Source organism: Halichoerus grypus, chromosome 10, assembly GCF_964656455.1.
Source record: "Halichoerus grypus chromosome 10, mHalGry1.hap1.1, whole genome shotgun sequence".
Taxonomy (NCBI): domain Eukaryota; kingdom Metazoa; phylum Chordata; class Mammalia; order Carnivora; family Phocidae; genus Halichoerus; species Halichoerus grypus.
Genome location: NC_135721.1, coordinates 84,343,039 through 84,371,000, shown reverse-complemented (window position 1 = coordinate 84,371,000; position 27,962 = coordinate 84,343,039). Strand labels below are relative to the sequence as shown.

The 27,962-nt window shown below is 46.3% G+C and overlaps 1 long non-coding RNA gene across 11 annotated transcripts in view; it reads right to left on the bottom strand.

Moving 5' to 3' along the window:
• Positions 1 to 451: 451 nt before the first annotated feature.
• The window catches only part of LOC118538545 (uncharacterized), a 109,042-nt gene continuing 81,531 nt past the window's right edge, over positions 452 to 27,962 (bottom strand). For 6 of the 11 annotated variants that reach the window (XR_013441901.1, XR_013441898.1, XR_013441897.1 and 3 more), the window contains exons 10-13: positions 25,740 to 27,825; positions 2,892 to 3,066; positions 2,232 to 2,431; positions 452 to 1,800 (exon numbers count right to left, since the gene is read on the bottom strand). This is a non-coding gene — a long non-coding RNA (uncharacterized LOC118538545). Of the gene's footprint in view, positions 1,801 to 2,231; positions 2,432 to 2,891; positions 3,067 to 20,309; positions 20,539 to 25,739; positions 27,826 to 27,962 lie in introns of those variants that run through there. The other 5 variants (XR_013441900.1, XR_013441903.1, XR_013441904.1 and 2 more) reach the window with 5 other exon arrangements.

Here is a 27,962-nt window from a genome sequence, read left to right as displayed (position 1 = left end):
GCAATGTCCTTTGCACAACTAAAGATTAGCTGTTCTAAAATTTAGTCTTTGTTAAAATTTCCTGGCTGGTCTTGGATCCTCATAAAGTTTGGTTTTTACATGTGTTGGGGAAGCTTTAAAGGTTTGCTTTGGGAGAAAGCTGATGAGAATCCCAGAATTTTCATTTTGTGGTAAAGGATATGAACTAAACCACCCACAGTTTGAACCTCTGAAAAGTAGACCTCAATACCATGAATTGGGGGGATTGACCTTTCAATAAAATATAATCTAATCCAAAGGGCTTGACCAATGAGATAGTAATCTAAGTTAAAACTAAGACATCTTTTTATGATCAAGAAGTATTTACCAGAATTTAGAATTGTGACTCTTTCAGATTCCACTGTCAAAATGTAGTACTCAGCCTCCTCCAACGACCATAAACACAAAAATATAAATGAAAAATCCAAAATAATGAACCTGAAGTGAATAAAGGAGGAATGGGGATGTACTCTAAGGACCTAATTGTCACCATTTGCTTTAAATTTATAAAGCCACTGGCCAACTGCCAATCTTATCAAGGTAATGGCGACATACGTAAGAAAAGTCCTTGTTGGGGGACTGTGTATATGGAAATTTTATATCCTGTCTGTTTCATTTCATAAGCTTTGCTCTATTTATGCATTGCTTCCCGACAGGCCTCTGTTTGGGAGAGGGTTCTAATGGTTTGCTTTTCAACTACTTTTGGGCTGGGATTGACTAATTTATTTGCCCAATATCATGACATAATTTCTCTAATTGCTATGGTTACAGAAAGAAAAAAGAAAAGGTAGAAGGAGGCTCATCCTTTTCATTGGTAAATTGACCCAAACTTTATAATTTTAATAGATTTACACCCAACCAGCACTATCTAAATATAATAGTAACCGAAATAATTAATTAAAATGTTCCATTTGAGGTCTTGCAAATTAACCATATCAGATGTACAACCACCAAATTTCTTAGAGAATGTCCAACCTTGCTCCCTTCCTTGACAGTAATTGTCTGGATTAATTAATCTACTTTATTAGGAAAAGGATGGAAGTCAGCCAGTGTACAAGTCTTATGGTTAAGTTATTGGAACTGTGTCTTCAATATGAAATTAAGATAATACTATTACTAGGTGAATTCAGAACTCTCTCGAACCAGTCTACAAAAGCATGGTGGAAGAGTGAATAAATACACATTTGCCTGTGTGTGTTTTCTCCTCTGGAGCACAGTTTTTAGGACTTATAGGCTTTGGTAGTCAGGCGCATTTTAATCCACATTCTAATATAGAGTGGATGAAACAAAATGTCAGAGAGATGAAGTAACCTGCCCCAGTTTACAACACATTTGGGCTCCCATTCCAGTGTTCCTCCCTCATCATATAGCTTGCTACCAAACTCTTCCCAATATTCATCTGGAGCAAAACTAGTTGTGAGAATCTGAGACCACATAATCAATGCTAGAATAACTTCAGTTTTTCTAAATCCACCATTTGAAAAGCTGCTGGGCGTTATACGAAGGCAATGAATCATGGATCACTACATCAAAAACTAATGATGTATGGTGACTAACATAACATCATAAAATTAAATTAAATTAAAAAATAAAAATAAATTGTAACAAAACCTGGTTAAAAAGAAAAAAGAAAAAGAAAAGCTGATAGGAAGTCAGAGAAGAGGAAGAAGTGGCCACCACAAGATATTGCGGAAAGAAGATCAAATTCTCGAGGGTAACCGGTTCACGGACAGACTGCTGGTCTTCTGAGTCAGGCTCACAGGAATTGTCCTGGAGAGCATCCTGGAAAGAAAAAAGTAGAAAGGTTTCATTTGTTCAGTCTCTCCTTTCTCAATAAAACAAGTAAACATTGGCAGCCCACCCACCTGGAGAACCTGAGAATTCACCATCAGGGACAGGGTCACTGAACACAGGGACAGTGCCCGAAGCTCCTTGCTGAGGGAGCCAAGACATACCTTTCTCTCTGAGAGGTACTAAATTCAAGAGACCCTTTCCCATATTCTAAGGTGAAACTCCAAAAAGTCAGATTAGAAAGGAAGGGTTTAGTTAGACAGAAGCTCTGGATTCTGTCTGGGAGTTAGAAGGAGGTTTCCTCTTTAGCAAAGTATATCCTCTTATATTCCTGTATTAGTTCAGTGCCTCCTTCTATCAAAAAATAGTTTTCTAGAAGCTGCACAGATAATGCACAAGGATGGGTAGGATTGCTTACGTACCCTCTCGCCTTCTAGTGATTGGCTTCATCACTAGAAGGAAAGATTGCAGATGTCGTCAGCTGCGATTGTGTGGCTGGAGTGTCCCTATCCCCAGGAACAGCATCAGAGAATGTCGGACAGAGAGTTAAACTTGGATCATCACGGGGAGGCACGCACAGCGTATGTAGGTTGAGCTGTCCCGATCCTTGCCTTTCTCTGTGCTGGAGAAGATCATAAGGACAAGGATTCACATACTCTTTCTGCACAGCAGAATGCATTTTTAAACAATCTCTACTACTAATGAACATGTTCATTCTTAACTGAGAGTCACCATTGCATAAATAAATACTTTGTGGTGTATTAGGCACCATATTCGGCACTCTTTGAGCTTCCAAGAGCAGAACGTGCGAATTCTCTGCTACCTTAATCATCTTTGGGGTTGCCGTCCCCTCTCCCACCTCCCTAACTGCTTGTGCCACTTTGCCAATATCCACAACAGATTTCAGACTTGAACAGAATGGACACAGAGTATCCTCCTGGGGTTTTCTAGTCTGGAGTGATAAGTGTTTAATTGTTATGTTTGGTGATTAGTAGTGGAAACAGAGCCTGGATTCTCGGCTGCTCTGTGAAAGGTGGGATGGCAACATATGGATTCAGCACCACATTCTCCTTTTTACTAACCTGCCGGAGCACCGTGTCAGGCAGAATTGTTCCAGAACAGCATATCAATTAGGGAAGCAGAGGCTTGAGGGGGTTTTTGGGAACCATCCTACCAAGTGCTTCTCTCCAATTCTCTGTTGGTGTTTCTATTCAGCACCAGCCGCCTTATCACCCAGTGTCTTGGAAATGATGGCCACTTAAGGGGAAAAAAAGAAAAACAGAAATAATAAAAGATGCAGGGAATTCTTCCTTTCTTCTAATCCCAAAACATCCCCTGACCATCCAAACTTTGGAATCTATTAGACATCCAGGAATATCTCACTGGTAGAGCTGAGCACAATCTATATAAATTCCATCTTACCTGTATTCGGGATTTACTATGGCATGCTATGGTAACAAAGGCCAAAATAGCAGGAGCTCTTCTGTCTGTTGGTGTTTCTCTGAACCCCTATCACCTGAGAGAAGTTTCTATCTTGTGCATGCCAAGTCCGAAGCAGGTCAGCAGGGCTCTCATCCACCTACTGTCTCAAGGATCCAGGCTCCTCCTAAATGTCTCTGCTATTATTTCAACACATGGCTCACAAGGAAGAGTATGGAAAACTCTTAACTGCCTGAGACCAAAAATGACAAGTCTCTTCACTAGAGCCCATTGGGCAGATCTAGTCCCATGGGCTCTAGCTACTTTCAGGGCAGCTTGAGCCTTCCCATGTGCTCAGGAATGAAGGGAGACCAGATATGGAAAGCACTAGGCATCTCTATCACTCCCACCAATGGCCAAACTCATACACTGTGGAGCAGATGTCTTCATGGCAACCATCTTTAAAATTGTTAGTGACTGCCACCTCTGAAGACTACAGCAAGTCCCACTGCTTCAGGGACAATGAACTCACCATGATCCCGAGGCCCTGCCTTCAAGCCCACATGATAGGCCAAGGCTCTTTCATCACCAACATCGTGTCATCTCTTTCTTACCTGAAGATACAGATGAATTCCTGCTGTATCAGTCTAGCCACCAAAACATCAAGAGTAACAAGAGAAGGGAACCTTTCCTCCTCCAGAATCTCGGATAGCCTAAGGAATCAGTTTTTGTGAGGAAAATGCTTTAATCAGTGGTTGGATATAAATTCACAAATGCTGGGGAATCGTGTGTTCGACAGATAAAGCTGAAGTTACTCCAGAGGAGGGAGGGGAAAGGCAGGAGGGTGGGGCCAAAGAAGACCTCACGCCAGAATGATATCTCCCTAGAAATCCTTCTAGTCTCTGATGAATCTACTAAACTCCGAAACAGTATGGGTAAGAGTGACCTTTGATGGAAAACACTGACGTAGGAAAAGTAGCATCCGGGCATTGAAGCAAAAAAAGGCTTAAGGAAGCAAGCGCTAAGAAAAAGACATGTAATGAGGATTCCAGTCCAAGCTGACCAGATCCCCAAGGGCAGGAACCCTGCTCACAGCTGGCTCCCACGGGGACATGATCTTCACTGTGCCAGAATGCAGGCTGGTGAAGGGCTCCAGCTACACCAGACGGAAGCAGATGCATCTGGAGTGAAGCAATTACCTCTTTTTTTTAGTGTCCCTTCTAGTGCCTTGACATTACATCTCCCGAACACCTATGGCAAAAGTCCACCTGCGTTCACCTCTTAGGGAACCTACCAAACTGCCTATTCATTTGGATATTTAGCATAGCTTTGGTAACCGCACCTCCACTCCTCACACTCGCACACTCAGAACCAAGACCCAGAAAAATGTGCTTCCTTCGCTAGAATCCACATAGGGCCTGGCCTTACCTGGAGATCAGACAGGATAAAGGAGAGGCCGTGTGGCATAATGGTGAGCACAAGGGCTAGTGTGGATCCTGGCTTTAGGTCCGCATCTCTTTTAAGAGCACTCATCTCCTGGGGCTTTGCTGGGGGCTAAATGAGAAAAAAATAAATAAAAAACCTAAACTGTGAGTGTAAGATCTGGTGTGTTGTAAGCTTCAGTACGTGTTGGTTGTTATAATAGCTACTACCCTCTCCTAACATGGACAGCAGAAAGACATGGTATTACCATGATACCAGCTCAGCTGGGCTAGGGGGGTTGCTGGGACGGGGGTTGAGGTGGAAAGAACTAGCACCAAGAACCCTACAAATGACCTGGAGAAGGTGATAGTATAAGAAAGTCCACTATGTCTTAGAGAAAGACGCAATGCTGTTGAGAAACTTTAGGCATCAGCTAAGTGGAAGGGAAGGCAAAAGGCACTTTCTAGAAGTCTTGAAATTACATGATGAGTAGAGACCACCAGTGCCCTCCCCCCAGTATATTCTCCACTTCTTCCATAGATTTGGTCTTTGCAAAGCACTGGCTATAGGACAGAGCTAGCTAGGTGTGGTCACGGGACTGTGGCCTGGGCAGGGGGGTGTAGATGAGGGTGTTGTGTAGGAGCTTCTGGGAACCTTCTGCAGGTAACAGCGGGCATCTGCCCTTTGCCACATCCTCCCCATCCCTCTTTCTTGGTGGCAGGAATGCAGGTGTGTTAGGGAGCTCTGGAGCAGTTACCTTGGACCAAGAGATGTCCTTGGGAATGGAAGCTCACACGCAAGCACAAGAAAGAAGCAGCACGAGATGGAGGAAGGGCCTCCCTGGAGGGTAGTGTGCCAGGCAAGCAAAGCTATCTTCACTCTCGAAGAGAGACACAAAGGAGTGGAGGGTAAGACGAGCAGAGCCCTTGACCATCTACGTCCAGACTTTCATGCAAAAGGAAAATAAGCTCTATCTTGCTGAGGCTAGTGACTCTGGATCCCGTTTCATGCACAGCCCAACTTCAGCCTCCATGGTAGTAACCTTCTCTACCTATGTGGTCACCGGCAACATTTCCACGTCACCCGCCTTGGCCATTCGTTATATTTCTTGCCATCGTCGGGGATGTTAGCATTTATTATGTCATTAATCTTATTTTAACAGTGTTATCATCTCATTCCCCATTTAAATGCTCTTCAAAATGAAGATGGAGTGTCAGTCTGACTATTATCCATCGTGCCTGGATATTGTCACAGTTTTCCCAGACTTAATTAAAAAACAAAAACAACAACAACAACAAAACAAAAACAATGGGAACCACGACAAAGTTTCAGAGCTTTGCCATGTTTGCCTAGTGCGCTGGCCCATGGGACACCTTCAGCAGCCATGAGAAGATATAGGAAAAGCGATTATTATTCAAAAAAGGCCTCTGGCCTCTCTCCATGCAGAAGAGTCACCCCACACAGGAACTCAGCACTGTCTAGGACTCACCCAGAGTAAAGCAGTATTCGGTATTCCTTCTGAGTCATCGTGGAAGGTAGGCGGGCAGCGCCCACCCCACACACTCAGCCGGCCCCTCCATCCCCCCATCCCCAGAAGCCACGTCTTGAAGATACCGGCTGCTGGTGCAGTGGCTCGTGCTACTGACCGGGGCCAGAAAGGGAGAGGAAGAGGGGGAAGCAGCTCCAGCCAGGCGGCACCTGGCGCCCTGGCCGTTCCACATGCCAGTATCCCCCACGACTGATGGGAGGTCACCAGACAGGGTCAGGCCACCACCCCACCTCCTGGGACCACGACTGCCAGCCATGCAGAGTTTGGCCATGGAGTTCCGACTATTATTATTATTATTCAGTTGGCAGAGATTTCTTTTTAACACCTGTGTATTTATGCTGTTTTATTCTCTTATTAACATCATCAGGTATTACTCCATTTCATCTTCTTAACAAACTTTGCCAAGTAGGCATGGGTCATCCTGTTCTTGGTATCTCAAATGGAGGAAATAAGGTCCGGAAGGTTGCCAACCACACCTCTACGACTGAAGTATCTGCCATGTCATAGGGAGATTGGGGCTGCACCTGAGACTGGCCAGGGAGGGTGGGCTAGGGGAGCAGCCACGAATACATGGAGGGAGGAGTCCTGAGGAAGGGTTCCCCAGGCTCCACCTTCCACTCTGCCTTCCTGCCACTTAGGTCCCTGCTGACCTCCCCAGAGTCTGCTCTCTCTCTCTGCCTCTTATGGAGTAAGGGGACATTTGAACTGAAATACAAAGTGTGTAGCTCAGAACTAATGAGTAAAAGGGGGGCCAGGACTGGAAAAATAAGTCAAGATTTTAACGTTCTCAAGCACAAGCCTCTCCATCAAGTAATGCAGTGTGCTGTGTGTTAATGGGCTTAATAGATTGGTGGCTCTCTGATTGATTCGGGACTGTATAAACACTGTGGAAGGAAGGGCCCGGGTGTCCAGGACATTCTAGCTATTCTTTTCACATGGGCATCAATGAGCAGTGTGCATTGAGCTGCGTGTCCTCTGTTGTGCTCTCACCACGGAAGAGCCGGGGGAAGGCCGTGATGAAATTAACACAGCAGCGTGACCGGTGATAGGGGTTAACCTGCCGGGACAGAGGCAGCCATAAATCAGCATCCTGGCTTCATGCCCTTGCCAGCAGAAGGGGAGTGTACAAGGGGGCTCTGAGGCAGCCACATGAAACAGCACGACTATATCGAGACCGTGTTTTCTCTTCTAGAGACTAGGAAAGTCTTCGAGACAGATGGACTTTTGGTTTCCGAAAACTATCAAACAGGGAGACAAGCCGCAATATGCACAGAGAATCAACGTCAGTTGTATTTATGCTTTTTTTTTTTTCTGGCCAGAAAAACAGTAGATTCAGTTTTATTATGTGATGAAGGATGCCCTCTGTTTTCTTGAAAGCCTAATAATACTTTTGGTGACAAATCAGAAAAAATCTGGACTTTCCTTCTTTGTCTTGAGATTTGATCGGAACTCATTTATGAACAGACCTTAATTTATCATGATGTTAAGAAAGCAAAGTCATCAGTTGCATGCCTACTATCTGCCAGATGTTTCCACCTTTGGCATTTAATTTTTTCACCATATCCCCTCTGAGCTAGGTTGAATCGGAACCATTCTGCAGATGATGAAACTAAGGCTGGGGAAAATTAAATTTTTCCAACATCACACAACTAATAAGTGTTAGAACCAGAATTCAAAAGTTCAGAGGACAAACCTCCTGTTTCGAACTCTGAGAACTGAGGTGGTTTGGCCATGTGGTGCTCCCACTACCCCAAGCTGGTATGGTTAAGAATTTTGCCTGGGGTCAAGGTAACCCCATAATAAACTGCCTAACTCTTCTTGAAGGTTGATTCTGTGCCAACTGTTTTATTTGCATTGTTTGAGAAGGTCAAGTTTAACTCCTTAGTACGCCATCTTCCTCACAGTCCACACTCAGTACCTGTGGCTGGTGTCGTTTCATGCATTCCTGTTAAACCCCACCCCCACCCTGCCACCTATATATGTCCACCCCCATTGTAGAAGTAAAGAAAGTAAGACGTGGATGGATGACCTAACTTATCCAATGTCTCACAGAAATAAGCAAATAAGTGCCAGAGCCAGTGGAGACCCCCACAAATTCTCTTGAATTCTAAAGCCCATGTCCCTCTGTGACTTCTCATAGATCCCCTCAATAATTAAAGATAGAGAAGACCTTGAGACTCAGCATTCCAAGCCCCTTTATTTACTTACTTAAAAATGGAGCTCCCATGAGGGGGAGTTGGCCAAGGTCAGAGGTAGGCAGAGAGGGGGAGCCCGACGGGAGATCCCCTCCCCCCGGTTAACCCAATATCTAGGTGTACTGCTGCCAAGAAGAGGAGCCAACACGTCGGTGCTGGGGGCTCAAAAGGAATACGGACCATTTCATTTCGAAAACTACACAAGGATCCAGGGAAAAAAGATTTGGATAAAAAAGGAATGGACCTTTTATGTGAAATATGAGCTCAGAAATGCTCACAAGTGACCAGAGTTACTAAATAATTAATCAAGAGCAGGCAGGTGCTGGTTTGAAATGTAAATGGACAGATGAAGGGGTGATGCTGTCATCCAGCCGTGGGTGATGTGACCGGAATTGTGAACCAGCCTCACCTGCCCCCATGAAGGGCACAGCCGCAGACGAAGGGAGCCTATCAGACCAGACCACCCCAGAACCCCGAATTCCTGACTTTGACCTGCTGTTCACTTTCATGTCCCTGTCCCCAAAGAGATGTTAAAAAATGATGAAGAACCAGCTGGGCATGAGGGAGGGGAAGAAGAAGCCATCTAAAGAAATATTCCCTGACAAGGCTGCAGGCGACACACTTGAGAACACTTCTACTTCCCTTATGTCTCCCTGCTTCTTGAGAAACCACACACCTTTGTCTCTCCTCCCCACCCCCCCTTCTTCCCAAATTCTCTAGAGCTCTTCCTGCCAGTGGTTCGTGAGCCTCAAAGACAGACAACAGCTGCAAGCAAAGGAACAAAAAAGGTTGACAATGAGGAAAGAGGCAGACAGAGAAATTCTTTTACCTTATCACACCAGATAAAAAACAAGCTAACAAAGTCTGCAGAAGACAGGATGTCTCTCCTTTAACTAAACACAGATCAAAAATCTCTATTCTAGAAAAATGGGGCAGCTTGGCATTCAAGTCATAGCATCTTAGGTCCGGAACACACATCCATGGCTGGCATAGCTCTGGTACACAGTAGGTGCTCAGTGTGGGCTAGTTCTTTTTTCTCCCCCTCACTCTTCCCTTATCTAATAGGTTTTCCCACAGAGGCCAGATGGCCCTAAGCCCGTGAACCCCTCAAAGCTTCAGTTTACTCCTCTGGAACAACGGAGATGATCCTGGTGCCTACCTCAAAGGGTGAAAGGCTAGCCTGTGCCTGTGCTCACATGAGCTCCTCCGTGGTGGTGGTTTTCTTGTTCCAGACAGAGGGCGCAACCTGTGCAACGCTCTGAGGAAAAGCCTGGTTGGCCCCGGGGGGGGGCACCATACCTCTGGGTGGCAGAGGCACTGGGTTCAATGTCGGGTGGTGGGAGAGGCAGCTGGTGAGGCAGGTGCAGGCTAGAAGCCAGAGCATGAGCGTTCGGGGTGCTGCTGTGAGCTAGGGGAGCTGCTGGGGCTCAAGAAGTGGAATGGAGCCAGATGGAGGGAAGGCCGGGGAGGTCCTGAATGAGTTCTGTCTGGATGGGAATGGAGAGGGAACGGGAAGTCACTAAGGACATGGAAAGTGGAGTTTCCCTGTGCGACCCTGTGCCTAGGGGGACAGCGAGGTGGCAGAGCGGGAGGGGTGCCGAGCTGTCAGCTGGTTGAGGGGCCAAATGCAATGAGCAAGTTTTTAGCAGCCCTGAGGCTGCTGCACCTTCAGATGTCACTGTTACTTTTGGCTTCTAGTCCCAGAAACTGAGAGCTGTTTCCCTGGCTTTCCCTCCCCTTCCCCGGACACCTTTCCTCCCCCTCTGCCCCTCCCTCTCCTCTCCATCGCACTCCCCCTTTCTTCTCTCCACCGCGCTCCCCCTTTCTTCTCTCCACCGTGCTCCCCCTTTCTTCTCTCCACCATGCTCCCCCTTTCTTCTCTCCTCTTAATGATTCTTACCTTCTCTCCTATGCAGCAAAATCAGAAGTGGTCCCCTCCCCCCCAAGAAATTTGCACCCACCGTGGGGGACTCTCCAAACATCTTCCAGGTTTCCTCTCATTTCTGGGGTTTGCTGGTGGCCACGATGATAAAGGGCAGTGTCAGGAGTGGAAAGGAAGGAGGGCAGCCAAGAAGGGGTGCGAAGGTCTTGGTTTGTTCCAGGGACACCCACTGCTGTCCGGGCACTCTTTCTTCACCCCCACTCACCCCGTGCCCATTGCTTCTAACATGGTCCAACAGAAGCCAACCGTTTACCTGGATAGTCACCCCCACTCACCCCGTGCCCATTGCTTCTAACATGGTCCAATGGAAGCCAACCGTTTACCTGGACAGTCTTGGTTCCTCCATCAGTAGAATCTCGTCAAAATACACAAAAGTAACCCATAATGGAAATAAAAATAGAGCAGAGACATAAAGCCTAAACCCATCAGGAGAAGAGAAATAATAAAGATCAGAGCAGAAATCAATGAAATAGAAACCAAAAGAACAGTAGAACAGATCAACAAAACTAGGAGCTAGTTCTTTGAAAGAATTAACAAGATTGATAAACCCCTGGCCAGACTTATCAAAAAGAAAAGAGAAATGACCCAAATAAATAAAATCATGAATGAAAGAGGAGAGATCACAACCGACACCAAAGAAATACAAACAATTATAAGAACATATTATGAGCAACTCTATGCCAGCAAATTAGATAATCTGGAAGAAATGGATGCATTCCTAGAGATGTATCAACTACCAAAACTGAACCAGGAAGAAATAGAAAACCTGAACAGACCTATAACCACTAAGGAAATTGAAGCAGTCATCAAAAATCTCCCAACAAACAAAAGCCCAGGGCCAGATGCCTTCCCAGGGGAATTCTACCAAACATTTCAAGAAGAATTAATACCTATTCTTGTGAAACTGTTCCAAAAAATAGAAATGGAAGGAAAACTTCCAAACTCGTTTTATGAGGCCACCATTACCTTGATCCCAAAACCAAAAAGAAAAATTACAGACCAATATCCTTGATGAACGTGGATGCAAAAATTCTCATCAAAATACTAGCCAATAGGATCCAACAGTACATTAAAAGGATTATTCACCACGACCAAGTGGAATTTATCCCTGGGCTGCAAGGTTGGTTCAACATCTGCAAATCAATCAATGTGATACAATACATAAATAAAAGAAAGAACAAGAAACATATGATCCTCTCAATAGAGGCAGAAAAAGCATTTGACAAAGTACAGCATCCTTTCTTGATCAAAACTCTTCAGAGTGTAGGGATAGAGGGTACATACCTCAATAGCATAAAAGCCATCTATGAAAAACCCACAGCGAATATCATTCTCAATGGGGAAAAACAGAGCTTTCCCCCTAAGGTCAGGAACATGGCAGGGATGTCCACTATCACCACTGCTATTCAACATAGTATTAGAAGTCCTAGCCACAGCAATCAGAAAACAAAAAGAAATCAAAGGCATCCGAATCGGCAAAGAAGAAGTCAGACTCTCACTCTTCACAGATGATATGATACTTTATGTGGAAATCCCAAAAGACTCCACCCCAAAACTGCTAGAACTCATACAGGAATTCAGTCAAGTGGCAGGATATAAAATCAATGCACAGAAATCAGTGGCATTCCTATACACCAACAAGACAGAAGAAAGAGAAATTAAGGAGTCAATCCCATTTACAATTGCACCCAAAACCATAAGATACCTAGGAATAAATCTAACCAAAGAGGCCAAGAATCTGTACTCAGAAAACTATAAAACACTCATGAAAGAAATTGAGGAAGACACAAAGAAATGGAAAAACGTTCCATGCTCATGGATTGGAAGAACAAATATTGTGAAGATGTCAATGCTACCTAGAGCAATCTACACATTTAATGCAATCCCCATCAAAATACCATCCACTTTTTTCAGAAATGGAACAAATAATCCTAAAATTTGTATGGAACCAGAAAAGACCCCGAATAGCTGGAGGAATGTTGAAAAAGAAAAGCAAAGCTGGTGGCATCACAATTCCAGACTTCCAGCTCTATTACAAAGCTGTCATCATCAGGACAGTATGGTACTGGCACAAAAACGGACACATAGATCAATGGAACAGAATAGAGAGCCCAGAAATGGACCCTCAACTCTATGGTCAACTCATCTTCAACAAAGCAGAAAAGAATGTCCAATGGAAAAAAGTCAGTCTCTTCAACAAATGGTGTCGGGAAAATTGGACAGATGCAGGAGAATGAAACTGGACCGTTTCCTTACACCACACACAAAAATAGACTCAAAATGTTTAAAGACCTAAATGTGAGACAGGAGTCCATCAAAATCCTAAAGGAGAACACAGGCAGGAACCTCTTCGACCTCAGCCACAGCAACTTCTTCCTAGAAACATCGCCAAAGGCAAGGGAAGCAAGAGCAAAAATGAACTATTGGGACTTCATCAAGATAAAAAGCTTTTGCACAGCAAAAGAAACAGTCAACAAAACCAAAAGACAACTGACAGAATGGGAGAAGATATTTGCAAATGACATATCAGATAAAGGGCTAGTATCCAAAATCTATAAAGAACTTATCAAACTCAACACCCAAAGAACAAATGATCCAATCAAGAAATGGGCAGAAGACGTGAACAGACATTTTTCCAAAGAAGACATCCAAATGGCCAACAGACACATGAAAAAGTGCTCAACATCACTCGGCATCAGGGAAATCCAAATCAAAACCTCAATGAGATAACACCTCACACCAGTCAGAATGGCTAAAATTAACAAGTCAGGAAACGACAGATGTTGGTGGGGATGTGGAGAAAGGGGAACCCTCCTACACTGTTGGTGGGAATGTAAGCTGGTGTAGCCACTCTGGAAAACAGTATGGAGGTTTCTCAAAAAGTTGAAAATAGAGCTACCATATGATCCAGCAATTGCACTACTGGGTATTTACCCCAAAGATACAAATGTAGGGATCCGAAGGGGTACATGCACCTTGATGTTTATAACAGCAATGTCCACAATAGCCAAACTGTGGAAAGAGCCAAGATGTCCATCGACAGATGAATGGATAAAGAAGAAGGGGTATATATATATACAATGGAATATTATGCAGCCATCAAAAGGAATGAAATCTTGCCATTTGCAATGACATGGATAGAACTGGAGGGTATTATGCTGAGCGAAATAAGTCAATCAGAGAAAGACATGTATCATATGATCTCACTGATACGAGGAATTCTTAATCTCAAAAACAAACTGAGGGTTGCTGGAGTGGTGGGGGGTGGGAGGGATGGGGTGGCTGAGTGATAGACATTGGGGAGGGTATGTGCTATGGTGAGTGCTGTGAATTGTGTAAGACTGTTGAATCACAGACTTGTACCTCTGAAACAAATAATACATTATATGTTTAAAAAAAAAAGAAGAAGAAGAATATAGCAGGAAGGGAAAAATGAAGGGGGGTAATCGGAGGGGGAGATAAACCATGAGAGACTATGGACTCTGAGAAACTGAGGGTTCTAGAGGGGAGGGGGGTGAGGGATGGGTTAGCCTGGTGATGGGTATTAAGGAGGGCACGTACTGAATGGAGCACTGGGTGTTATATGCAAACAATGAATCATGGAGCACTACATCAAAAACTAATGATGTAATGTATCGTGATTAACATAACATAATTAAAAAAAATGGGAAAAAAAATAGAGCAGAGCCAAGCCTTGAAGCTTATCCTCTTACACAGTACAAGCTGCTATGGTGCATACATTTTTCCAAATTTAAAAACCTAGTTCCTGATGCCGTAAGATTCAGGGAGACAATATCGCACAAACCCTTAAGTTCACGGACACTTTCATTCCAAGAACTTCTTATTTATGACATGTCTTTCCATAGGAAGACTTCTAGTTCATATTTTCAAAAGTTTATTGGCAAGACTTCTAAAACTCCAGAACTTAAGGGTCCACTATTTTCCTTAAAATATCCATATGGAAATGGTATCAGCTAGGAAATAAGATTTTTGAGAAATTGAAAATTAATTTATATTTAATCTGGGGAATATTTTCCAGAGGGAAAACACAATCCTAAAGGTAGAACTCTGAGCTTTTTGGTGTGTGTGTGCATGTGTGTGTGTGTTCATTTCTCCAAGAACTGTGGATTTCCGCACAGAAGATTGTAACCAGCTGTTCCTAACCCCCATCTAGGAAGGAGTGAGAAGCTAGTGGCTTGAACTGGAGTGAGAAGAATTTAAGTTCAATAGGAAGAAAGGAGGTCCTGACAATGAGGATTGTTAGGACATTAGCAGAGGTTGCCAAAGAGGGCTGTACCATCCTTCCCTGGAGGGCCTTACCATTTCTGTAGATTCTCATCTCTGTGGGCGGGCTTAGGCTTGCCAACCCCCCCAAAAGCACCAGCTTAAGAGGAAAGCAATGAGACAACCCTCCAAGTCCCCCCATCCCACACATCTTCTCCAGGACCACCTCAATGTCATGCCAATTCCCATGCTCTTATTAAGAAAGGCCACAGCGTCCATCTGAGCAGTGACCCCCAGGTAGCCATCGACTCAGCATCTGTCCCACAGAGGGCCAAAGCCCCGAGTGTTGTTCACCCTAACCACGTCAATGAGCTTTACCTGACCAAGCCATGGCTCAAATCCCTCAGTAGCATTTCCTCAGGGAGAAAGCCCAACAGATCCATCATGGTCTTCAAGCCCGGAAAAGGAGGGGTAGAGTGAGCTCCTGCCTCGTGATGCAACAGCCTCTCAAAATCTAACTACAGGCAAGGCAAATCCAGCAACCTGGACCTCACAAGTGAGCGTCACCACCAACTTCCCTTTTGAACGCTTTTCAGATTTCCTCCCAGTTGCCGCTGAGTGAACTGAGCACCACACATACAGTGAGGACAAGATCTGGCTGTCTTTCTTCATCTGTGACTTTCCTTTGAATTTCACTTGATACTATCAGGCCCGGATCATTAACCTAAAGTTGTCAGAAATGGTAGAAGGTGGCAAGGGTTTGTTCTCTAACAATATTTTTCGGGATATAATCTCAGAGCTAAGAGTTGTATATGGAAGAGATACAGACGAAGGAGGGTGAAGAAGCCTGTTGCTGCCCTCTTGGGGATGGAACCAAGGAAAAAGCTGGTCTGGGTTGGCTGCTTCATATTGACCATCACGGTCCCCACCACTGGGGCCTTCTAGTCCCATGAAGCCCAAGACCCTGCGATGACAAAGAACCTTCTCCCATTGGCAGGAGGCACAAGACACACATCCATGCTGGGAGGAGGGAACAGCCCTCCCAACATCCCTTAACCCATGGACAGAGGCAGGCCTTTGTTTCTGGAATGCACATACAGCCTACAAACTTCCTCAAGAGCTGGTGGCCATTTGAAGTGAACTTTCTTCACGGGTAGTTCTTTTTACTCCTGTGCTTTTAGCATGAAATATAACTCGGGGGGGGGGGGGGAACGTGTATGGTCTGCGTAGATTTATGAATTACATATATAAATACACATGTGTAGAATACTTTTCAGTGTCTACACGTATGCCCAAACTTCAGATACTCCTTTACTATTGCCCTCTTCGTGAAGGACTTGTTGGGAAGGGATGGAAGGCCAGGGGAGGGGAACCTTGGTGAAGAGCAGCATTAAATGCAGAATCTGAAAATGTTTGTGTTTTAAACACATTTTTGTGCACTAAGAACCAGTGAAGAGGGAGGGCAGACAGGGGAATTTTAGAGAAGAATGATCTCTCTCTCCATAAATATTAAGGAATAAACAAAGTAGAGGTAAGCACCAAAGTCCAACCCCAGAGATTCATGGTTGACTTCTAGTTGCTAGAGAAGTGGAGATAGAGGGGACCTATCATTTGGCTGAGGATTTAGGAGCATTCCAAGAAGTATGAACAGCACAGGGAAGGAGGACTAACAACATGATTTCCAGGTGGGATTTCCTCCTCCACTAATGACTTATCAAATGGTGAAAAGGGAACATCGTGCTAGACCCTTCCTTAAGGATGTGTGTGGATAGGAGAGAAGTGTGTGTCTCTTTGACTCATTACTGGGGCACTAGCTGAATGCACATGACCTCAGATGTCACAGCTCTGGGGTGAGACTTTTCTGTCTAGAGCTCATCCTGGGCCCCAGGCTGCCAGGGTCGGCCACAGCTGGAGGACCAGCTCACCCCTGAAGGAGTGAGTATGCATTCCAAAGGACCCCACAACCTGAACTAAGGGTTTTGTACCTGAAATTATTAGATGAAGGGTTGTCTTGTTAAAGCTTGAGGACTGTATGCTGCTCGTCACTGTTTTAGAGGAAAGATATTCCAGGTGCGTGGAGTATACCACTTGAATGCAAGAAGAGGACTCATTTGATTTACAAATAGCCCAAACTCCTATTCCTCCACTGAAGTGCCCAGCAAGAGCAGAAAATAAAATCATTGAAAATCAAGAACTATGGAAGAGGCAATAGGCTATAACATAATGGATTCTGTTCTCAGAATCCAAAGATTGGGGTTCAAAAACCATCTCCAGGGGCGCCTGGGTGGCTTAGTCAGTTGAGCATCCAACTCTTGATTTCAGCTCAGGTCATGATCTCCGGGTGGTGAGATGGAGCCCTGTGTCGGGCTCTCTGGTGGGTGCGGAGCCTTACCAATCACGCAGACAGTGGATTAACACATATTCTGTGTATTATATGTATTATATACTGCATTCTTACAATAATACCTTTTCCTTATTATTATTATTTTTTTTTTTTTTTGGTATTTCTAGGCTACGCAGTCAGTCGGCGAGTTTTTTCAAATTGCTGCAGATCTCCAAAAAATCTCCAATACATTTATTGAAAAAAAAATCCACATGTCAGTTCAGTTTCATGTCATTCAAGGGTCCCCTGTACTCCCTGCCCTCACAGGGCTTCGCGGTGGGGCCTAGATGAGGTGAAGCACTTGACAGCCCCCTCCCAGGCCCTGTCCCTATACACAGTGCTCCGTGAATGTTTATGGCAAAGTGCTGGAGACATTTCTGCTAAAGCCATACCTACTCCTTACCGAAATCAGCGGATTCGATCCCTAAAGAGTCTGCACCAGCCTGTAGAAGAGATGGCAATATCCTCATCTCTTCTTGGAGGCCACACTCTTTGCATTTCCCCCAGGAACATGTTGTTTGTGGGAGAACCTGGAGCTACTCCCCTGAAAACAGCTCCCTGGGGCCTCTGAAGCCAAGGCCGAGGGAAGTGCTACCAGAAGGCAGAGCAGCTGTGGCTTCAAAGTGGGAGGATGAGCCCCTTGTACTCAACTCACACCCTGCTGCCTGCCTGGAATTTCTCTAGTGAGAGATCAAACCCCTCAGGCCACAGTTGGAGGAAAAGATGAGAACACCAGGCTCCTCTCCTAACCGAGAGCGCAGAGAGGACGGACCCCATCTGGTTGGAGCATCCCGGTGTCCTGTGCCCGAGACAGAGCCCCGCACAAGGTGCTCCTCGGGTGTTGAAGAATGTGTGCAGGCACTGAGGACTGAGTCTGGTGGCACCTGGAAGTCCCGGGCACGGAGGGAAGAAGCAGGTGCTTGGGGGGCTGCATGGAGCCTGCGGATGCCGCTGTGCCCACACAGACCCGCAGTCGGAATGGCCAATGAAGCACCTGTCGCTGAGCTCTCCATCCCCCGACTCGGTTCAGCCCCACACCACGCAGCGTTCGTCTTCTGCTCCATGGACAGCCGCCTGCTCGCACCCTCCGGAGCCTCGCTCCAATCCGGGCACTCAGCTCTGCAACAAGTGCCGCGGAGTGAAAGCGAGAACATGTCAGCCTTGAGGAGCTGGGAATGCTCAAACAGGCAGACGGGAAGCACCTCAGCGGTGACTTTCTGGATGGGGGGGTAAGCCAAGCGCCTCACACACACCTGTGCACCGTCAGGGGGCGGCTCCTCTTCTGGATGAGGGTGTGGCGCCCCTCCCCACACCCTTTGCACTCAGCGTCCTCCCCAGCGCAATCTCAGTCAGTGTCATGGCCCTCAGCCTCATCACCAAAATCTCCCCCATGTCCCCCTTTCCATCTCGCTCTCTGTCTCTTTCCCCAGTCTCTCCCTGTGTTTCTCTCTCTATCTCTCTCTCTCTCTGCCCCAGTCTCTCTCTCGGTCCCCCCCTACCACACCCCCATTGTCCCTTCTCCCTCCCTCTCTCCTTGTCTCTCTCTCTGTCTTTCTCCCTCTGTTTCTCTACCTCTCTATATCTGTATCTCTCTGTGTGTGTCTCTGTCTCTCTCATTCCCCCTCCAGGTCCCTCCCCTCTCCCCATCCCTGTCTCTCTCCTCAGTCCCTCCCTCCTATTTGACTTTCCAAGTGTGTCCCCTGTCTGGTCCTCCCCCCACCCCTGGAGATGGGCCTTCACAATGCCTCGTCCAGTTTGCCTCTGCACCCTCCAGACTGGTCTTTTGGCCACAGCTCAGCGCCCTCCACCCTCATATACAGAAACCTCTCCAAAGTTTTCCCCCCGAAACACAAACCTAACAGCATCTTCCCCGTGCTGCGAACTCGCCCATGGGGGCCCCCACCGGCTCTGGGGCTGCCTCTCCAAGCCCAGCTCCCACGCCCCCACCCCCGGTTACAGGGTGCTGACACTGTCTGAGCGCTCACAACCACCAGCGTCCCGTGAAGCTCTTTCCACTAAACTCCCCCACTGAAGCCCCAGCACATCGGGCAGCAGCAGGGCTCTGCCATCTCCGTCTCGGGAGGGAGGAAGCCAAGATCTGGAGGTCTCCATCACGTGTAGCTGTGAAGCAGGAGAGCAGGAGTCTCGGCCGGATGGGCCCGTCCCAGTGGCACTGCCCTCCCCACCTGTACCCAGCAATCAGGGTCACTTAGAAGGTTTAAGTCCCTCCCGGCCCACCCCAGAGCCAAGGGGAAGGGGTTTCTCAAGGCTTCCCCATAACTGAAGCAAGCACCACTCGGGAGCTTTCTTGTGAATCACCGTCCTTCTTACAAGACTGGATACCCTGAAGCTAAAGATCATTTCGTGTCCCCAGTTCTAAGCAAGACCTATTGCTCACAGAGGCTTAACTGAATCAAGTAACAGTCCAATCAATGACTGAGTGGCTTAATGAATATCACGCTTTCACGTGGTCACATCTCTCTGTCTCTTCCATAACAAGACTCAATTTATTTGCCTGGCCATGTCAGAAATTTCGGAAGTGAGTTTACTGCTTATGGAATATTATCAGAAAGAGTCTAAATTCCCATCATTTAAGGATAGGATCACCGTTACAATAGAAGAGTGTGTTTTTATCATTGTTGGCCAGTGTTGTTTCCTGTGGGATGTCACCATGCTTGAATTTTAAGCAGATGGGTATGGGCTCCATTCATAATTTCCCTGATTTAGGAAAAATCATTTTCGCAGACGGGGACAGTACACCTGCTGACTGCCAGAGCCCAACAGCAGCTTTGGGCTTGGCACAGGTGGATGTGATTTTACTTCACCGGTGATGTCTCCACAAGCTGCCTGTGCAGTTGGTCCTGGTGACAACGGGGCAGAGGATGAAGCCGGGGCTCACCCTTCTTCGGGCGGGGGGACACTGAGATTCCTGGGCATCGTACCAACTCAGCCATATGTCACCACAGAAAGTAACTGCTTTTTCCATATATGATCATAACTAATGTTGCAAAGCCTGTTTTGCCTGGATCCTTTTACAGGACCTATGCAAAATATGCTGTGAGCTTTCACTCCAGATTTCTTCCTTAGGATGAATGGCTCTGCACACACACGGGAACAAGCTCTTATTCTGTTCATCAGGAGTGATAATTATTCCATAGGCTAATTCCCCAAGTGTTAGTTGCATGGGGTGAGGTTCTGGCTCATAAACAGCAGCTGATGGAAACGGGGATCCTAATGGCCAAATACATCCTAATGTTCTCCTTTTAATTCTTTCATTTTTTTTCCTGTCTTTACCTTTTAGAAAATGTTAATGTATTCCTGATGAATTCAGTGTGAAAAAAAATATGTTTATCAGCTTGGGTTTAAAATTTTTATTCATAATAAGAATATAGTAGCACCGCCAACACTTTCCAAAGTCAATCCTGGAAACTCTGGCAGCTTCTCAGGGCATCCTAAGCGAGATGACCGCACAGAAGAGTTACAAGGCAGGAATTCGGATGCCAACACGAGACGCCAGGGTCTCTGAATCAGGTATGGGCGCTTTGTTCTTGCCAGGCGTGGTGTCGAGGAAAGCGTGCTCTGGTGGCAGATAACCCTGCAAGATGTCATTCGGTAACTGCGGAAGTTGTGCCTTTAGCCAGGGCCAAACAGATGATAAGGTTGTCGCTGTTAACAGGTGCTAGCTATTTGGAGCAAACCCTACTTCCGCTCGCGAAATCCAGCCACTGAATTTCCCGATCACACTTCCCCGCGTCGATCAGTGGCAGTGAGGGAGGGCGAGCTCCGAGGCCCTGCCCCGCTCAGCCTCCGATCCTCGGTGCCTGAATATCCACCAGGCCCCCGGTGTCCTCCGACGGCCGAGCCCCAGCCACCCGCGAGCGGATGCGGCCCCCCGCCCCCAGCCCGGCTGGCACGGTGTCGGACACGGAGCCCACCTCCGCAGCTGAACTGCTCTCCCCTACGTGACTGCACGCAGAAGCCGGCGGCTTCCACGGCTGCATCCAGCGCCACAGCTGGGTTCTTTAGTTTGTTGTGAAAAGAATTCCAGCATGACACAGCTCCTCTCAGTACAAAGAAGTGCTGGAGCATTGCGGGGGGGGGGGGGGGGGGGGGGCGGAGGCAGAATGCCCCTGAAAACAGCCGGGCCCCGGTCTGCTCCTCTCCACGGTAAACAGACCGTGCGGGCACTACCGGGCCGGGACGCAGGTCCTGGCCACAGGGGCGCCTCGAACGCCTCCCGGGCGTCTGGAGCAAACAGTGCCACTCGCTCTGTGGTCAGGTCGGGGACAGCCAGTCCTCCCGTTGTTTGATTTCTAAACTTGCCTCCACCTCCCCGAGGCCTCTGAGAGCTCAGGGCTTGCAAATCAACACAACATTTAATTAACTGCACATTAAAGTTTCCATCTTTCAAGGAAGGGAATTAAGGACAGTACACTTTCTGAAGCATTCATTAATGAAAATATCAATTCTAAAGCCTCCCGAGTTCCGGGTGGTCCCCCCGACTAGACGTGGTTGCCTGCCGGGACTCTCTGGGTTGGGCCAGTTCCTTCCCATAAGCTGCAGGGTCCAGGGTCCCCTTCCAGGCAAACACTGTTAACCCTCTGAGCTCCAGTCTTGGTTTTGCCACACCCCAGAGCCCTCTGAATTATCCTCAAGAGTTTTCAGGAAATACTCAAAAATGTTGCTATTGATACTGAGTTGTGAGCGCTTTCTTATTAAAATGAAAGGTGTGGAGAAAGCACTGTTAAGAGAGGCAAGAGACATGAATAATAATAATTAAATACTGTCTGCCGTCCACGGAATGGATGGAAGCTACTGTCATTCCCTGAGAACGACAGAGGCACATGGACCACCAGAGAGGAGGAAAATAGCACAGTCCGCTTGACTTTAGGGAGATGGGGAGACAGACCAGAAGATATCTAGGGCAACTCCCGCCAAACAGGCTGGATCTCCGTGACACCAAAATTACCTGACAGTTCAGGCTAAGACCATGCACACATACCCCCCCACACACACACACACACACAGACCAGAGGTCACAAACCACAGTGAGTGAGAAGTGCATCGTTCAGGAGTCAGGGATGCTGGCCCCGTTCCTACCACGAACCCAGTCCCACAAGCCCACTCTGCTTCTCTGCTTACCCTTCTCCTCAGCTGAAGAACAACGCAACTCACACCATGGCCAAGATCACCAGCAGTGCTTTCTATTAGAATGCATCGCCGTGTCTGTCTAAAAAGGGATTGTCTTGCAATGCCCGGTTTTGTTATTTCTCCGTATCTATGTCTCCTCCCAATATTAAGAAGTCTGAGAAAAAAAGCAGTGGATCTTATTTAATTTTCTACTACACATTCTGCATATTTATTTAGTTTATGCTCGTCCGTCATTTCTACGGCACGCCAGGGACCATGCTAGCATCAGGATATAGATGCTGGCCTTGCCCTTCTGGAGGAGGCAAACAAATAACTAAACAGGTAAACGAACTAATTATAAATTATAATTAGCGTTAGGCAGGGAAAATCACCAGCGCCTAAGATAGCAAATGATGGAGAAGAGCAACTTCAAAGTGGGCGTGTGAGGACGGCTTCTGTGGAGGGGACGTTCAAGGTGAGTCGCAGAAGGAAGGCAAGGAGCTAGCTCTGCAACCAGCGGTCCTTGCACACGGCGGACACACAACTGGTGCTTCTTGGTTTGCTGAGCAGTGTTTATAAAGGAGATCTCATAAATTCAAATTAGTAAGAAAACCTAATCAAAATATACTTCCGGATAGACAAAAGCAACTGGGAAGTGAGCTCTTCACTCTCCAGGACGAGGTAGAGCGTGGTGTGGACCAGGGGCTCCTTTTCCCTCATGGACTCACCGAAGCCAGCGAAACACTCTCCGGGCTCCGCACTTGCTTACCCTCTGCCTCATCCCCTGGCTCTTACTTCAGATCTCTGCTCAGCGCTGGTACAGTGACCCATACACCAGAGATGCTAGGTTCTCATCCACCATTCCTTTCAACTCGTCATTTCTCTCTGGTCTTTGGATTCCCTCACCAGTGAGGCATCACGCAGAAGACGGCATCTCAATTCCTTACATTTTGTTCCCTGAAGTCGCCTGTGCCATCATCCCCTATCACGAGAAGGCGAGGGAGGCGGACGCGGTCATCAGACCCTGCAGCGGGTCACTCAAGTGTGTCCCATCTTGTGACGGAGGAGTGAACTGGACTCTTGCAGACTGCTCGGCCACTTGGCTCTCCCGTGCCCATCACCAAGCCCCCGCTCTTCTCTCCTTGCTTCATGGCTGTGGGGCTGGGACACGTTCTCCTGCTCCCTTTAGTCTCTGTCCAAAGGTGAACTTAGGTGGAGACTCGGAGATAAGAAATATCTTGTGAGGTAGATTTTCCTGACCAGACTCTGACAGACACACTCACCCCGGGGGTAAGTGCTTCTCCTATTACTTAACCCATAATTACTGTGCATGTACCCAGGGACCTGTACTGTGCACCCAGAGGTGGAGGAGGGGAGGCGAAAACATCTGTATCTCTGTTACTTGATGTGCACAAGCAACATCAGGAGGCAAGATGCGCCTAGCCACCCCTTGAAATTGTCTGATGCCATCGCGTGCCTTCCTCCCCTCTTTCCTCCTTTCTGCCCTTCACCATTTGCGGGGGGAGCAGCCCTGTATTACCCCATTTGGGCCGCACCTATGATGACAAACCCAGTCCTGACTCTCAAAATCCCAGTTGAGTGGGGGATCCCTGAACAGATGGTGCTGCCACAGGGACAGAGGGGTCACTACTCTGAAATAGAGCTGGGCCGTGGTATAGAGGGAACACCGTCCATGGCCCCATTACTAACCCAATGGAGGGGGCAGATGGAAGGCTTCTTAGAAGAGCAAAACCCAGAGTCAACTTTTAAATAAGACTGGTGCTTGGGAAACAAAGGAAAGCTCAGGAGATGCTACATCAAGAAGCACATTACTGAGGGTATAGTCCTTTTTGCAGGTCTGTGGATCAGTGAAATGGATTCTGATGAGTGAGCCAAGACCAAAGAAGGCCCTCACCTCCACCCTGAGAGTCTAATCAACAGGTCTGTGTTATGGATCCAGAATCCACTTGTTTGTCTCACTTCTCTAATAGGGTATGTAGGAGGCATCTGATTATTTCAATCTTGTAACAGTTCTTCAAGGATCAGGGAACTACTCCACCCCATTAAAACCATTAGCAGGGATCAGCCACTCCAATGAGTATGGCACCTCTAGGTCATTCAGACCCAGGAACGGAACCCCAGTGGTCGGCCAAATGCATTCTGCTACGAAATTTTGATGGACGATGCTTCCTTAGCCTGGGCCAACATTTAATTTGTGTTGCGATGGAACACTTTCAATTGTCAACGACAAAAGGCAATATTTCCAATATTCCTTGAGAATAGGCTTCAAAGGTTTCAGCTCTTCTTTAAAAAGCTCTTCAGCTTTATTTTGACGTGGCAGAAAAGTTTTGCACGCATCCTCGCATCCACTGTTGTGACAGCTGCATTTAATGAGTGCAAAATGATCAGAAAAACATCCTTTGCCGTGGGTTGCCAGTTGGTGACAGGGGAGAGGTGATGCTGTAATCAGAGCAGGGAAGTCATGCACACATCTGCCGAGGCAAAATTTCTGCCTGTCTGGTCTACACCACGCAGCTCAGTGCATGGCCTCGAAGCCAGATAAGACTTGTGGACCGACATCCAACGGACCCCTTCTCCAAACGGCAGGGTAAGACTCCACTGGGCCACATCAGGCCATTTTTCCTGGAGTTTCATTCAGGTGTCTTTCTAAATCGTCCCCATTTTTATCTTACTGAAAGATCCTTCTAGCTAATCTAACATATTTATAATTAACAAACTCATGAGGGGGAAAAAAAGGCAAACTTCAAGTAATTCATGTGTAAAGGCCCAAATCAGAAAATGAAGGTCTTCCTTTCAATATGGATAGTCGTAGTAGATTAAATTATCGCTCAGCAAATACTCACTTCCCCGCCCCCCCCCCAACACACTCACACTGACCTCCACGGGAAGAATTTACTGTCTTACCCCACTGGTGTTGAGCTTGACAATGGGACTTCCTTTGGCCAATGAAAGATGGGCAGACGTGACCCGATGCCTATTTGGAGCCTAGGCTGTAAGGCACTCTCCCCTGAGAGCCTCCATTTCCACCTTGAAAAGATCATGAGCCAGATAATTGTCAGATGACCCTTGCAGAATGAGAGTCAGATGAAACAGAATGGAACTGAACTGCAGCATGAAGGAGTTGTTCCAACTGGCCCATGCACCTGCAGAGCCCACCCGCAGGAGAGTCACCTACCTGAACCAGCCTCGATCAGCCAAGCTACAGCTGACCTGCAGCCCAGGAAGCATAGGCGTAAATGGTGGTTAATTTCAGTCATTGAGATTTGGAGCTGTTTGTTATTCAGCATCATTGTGTTGTTTCGGAAGCTTTTCAGAGAGATCACCAACAATGTATGCCTGATTGTGGGCTAGAAAAAATATTCCAGCTGTGCTAGATCCTGATAGCTCCACTGACATGGTGTAAGGGAAAGCAGATGGAGCAAATACCCAAGCCAATCAATCCTATTTATGCAAGGCACGATGAATAAGAGCGCCACGCTTAACTGCGTTTTTTACCTTTTGGTTCCGTGTTGGGGTCATGGAGTTGCACTTACTATTAATGGAGGTACAACTTCAGTAGGGTTTCCAAAGGTTTCCCTTGGCCCCGACATTCTTTATTGGTTGTTACCTTCTCACACCTTACAGGGGAAAATTAAAAGTACCTACCTGTGTCGACGTCTTCGTCTGGAGTCCCTGTTTCATTTCCCCACAGCTCCATTCCCAATCTTCTCTCTTCCCTCAATCATGGAAAGATAGCAAAAATAAACCATCACACTGAACCATTATGACAATTTACTCTTGAGGGGAGAATCCTGTGGGTGTCTAAAAGCTTACTGTAAGTTATATTTGCTTAATTTATGCTTCTACTGACAAATAATTAGGGCAGCAATTAATTTCAAAATGCAAATGTGCAATGGATCTCACTGTTTTGTTTTGGTTTGTTTTAAATATTCTTTGTCCTCAGTTCTACTTGTGTTAGAGTCTTAATGGATTTAGTTTAGCAAAGGAATGAAATTATTTTTTCTAATGCTTTATTTACTTGATTGAATCGGACCTTTTATCAAATATTGACTACAAATGTTTGTTCAAGATCATATGCTGTAGAATTTAATAGAAATAAAAACCTGTGGTGCAGACCATCATTTTTTACGTGTCTTGTGTGTAATCTATCTGAATGATGAATCAATGACAGGCAGGAGATGTTTATAGCAATCTGCCTCTCTATATGGACCAGCTGCTGTTTCCTGGTAAGAGGAAAAATTTCTTATTATCTCTGAAAAGGTCACAAAGATATTCTTTGAGAAGAGAAAACTTTCCACCTGTAAACACGAGAAAAATTAGCTTTTATTCCTTTTACATCCTGCAGTGCTGGGAAGATTGGAAACATAGATAAAGGTCCACTGAATGCTCCTTTCCTCTGCTCATTTATTTCATATCTCCTGATGCCTCATGTACACGAAGGCACCTCTCCCTGCTAGATTCACCAGCACCTGCTCTGGCTCACAGTGTGCTGGGAAAGTCAGACAGGAAAAAACCTCTGTATATTTTGTCATCATACTCCCTAGTGTCATTTTATATTCCTATTTATAATCTTTCTCCTCAACTAGAATGTGAGCCCCATGAGGGCAGGAACTGGGTCTATATCTTCACCATCCGAGCAGGTCCTACCGCAAGGGAGACCCTCCATAAATATCCGGAGGTGTTGAAAGAAGAAAAATGATATTGTAGAACCATGAAGAGGATGACATGGGAGGCCAAAAGAGAGACGCCTTTCTCACCTTAGAACGTGGTGGAAAGTAGATTGCTCAGAAAGGTATTGAGGAAGAGGTGAGGATGGAAGCAGGGGGTCTCCAAGAGCAGATATGCAGGAGGTTGCCCAATGAGCGAAGTTAGGAGCACACAGCAGGTGTAAAGCCATGGAGGAAGAAGTGATCTGGGCAGGTTTGGGAATTCCAGGGTTTTTCCCTGGAGCACGGAATCCCCTGGGGAATGGCAGGAACTGGTAGGGAGGCCCCAAGCAGACATCATCTTATACCCGGATGAGAAGTCTTCATCTTTCTCTGTAATCAGTGTTGATTGCTGATTGATTGAAACTTCTAGATGCCAAATTACTAATTAGTGTGAGCATAGAAGAAACAGAGTTGTCCACTTTGGGCAGAAAGCTGAGCCCTCTCTGATGCCGAATCTAAATGCTTCTCCACTGATATGTGACTTGGCTTGAGGGTGCAGCCGAGACCTAATCAACTAACTCGAAAAGAGTACTTGGTCACGGACCACACGAGGCAGATGTAGCGTGATTTTTCTGCCGTTATCTAAATATTTAAAGGGAAACCAGCATTTTGGTCTGAATGACAATGCTCTATGTGCTTTTGGTACACATTCAAGGTAAATTTTAAAACAAGGACCTTTAAGACTGAACATTATTCATGTAAAAAAGGTCTGTTTTAGAACAATATCAAAGTTATTTGCCTCTCTTTTCACCCATGTAAGAAAATATCTCATCTACCATAAACTAATGAAAGACCATCACACAGGCTGGTTTTCTGGATTGCTCTCTTTTGTTTCATGGACTTTTCTGATTTATTGGGGGGAAACTCCATTAAATGGAACCCGTATGCAGATACAATCACTTGCCTTCTGCCTGCCGCAGGTTGAGGTCGTCAGTAAGTGGTAGCAGAGGCCACTTCTAATCTAATTGTGAATTCCTGTCAAGTACACAGACTTCAGCCCAGGGATGACAAGGATTTTTGAACTTCAAAAAAAAAAAAAAAAAAAGGGAGGAATCACAATAAATATTTCATTGTCTAGTCAACCCAATTTGCTAAGCCTGATTATCTCGTTCAGCCCCCAGAGATTGCTACAGGAAGCCTCCCCAGATGTTCTCCTTCC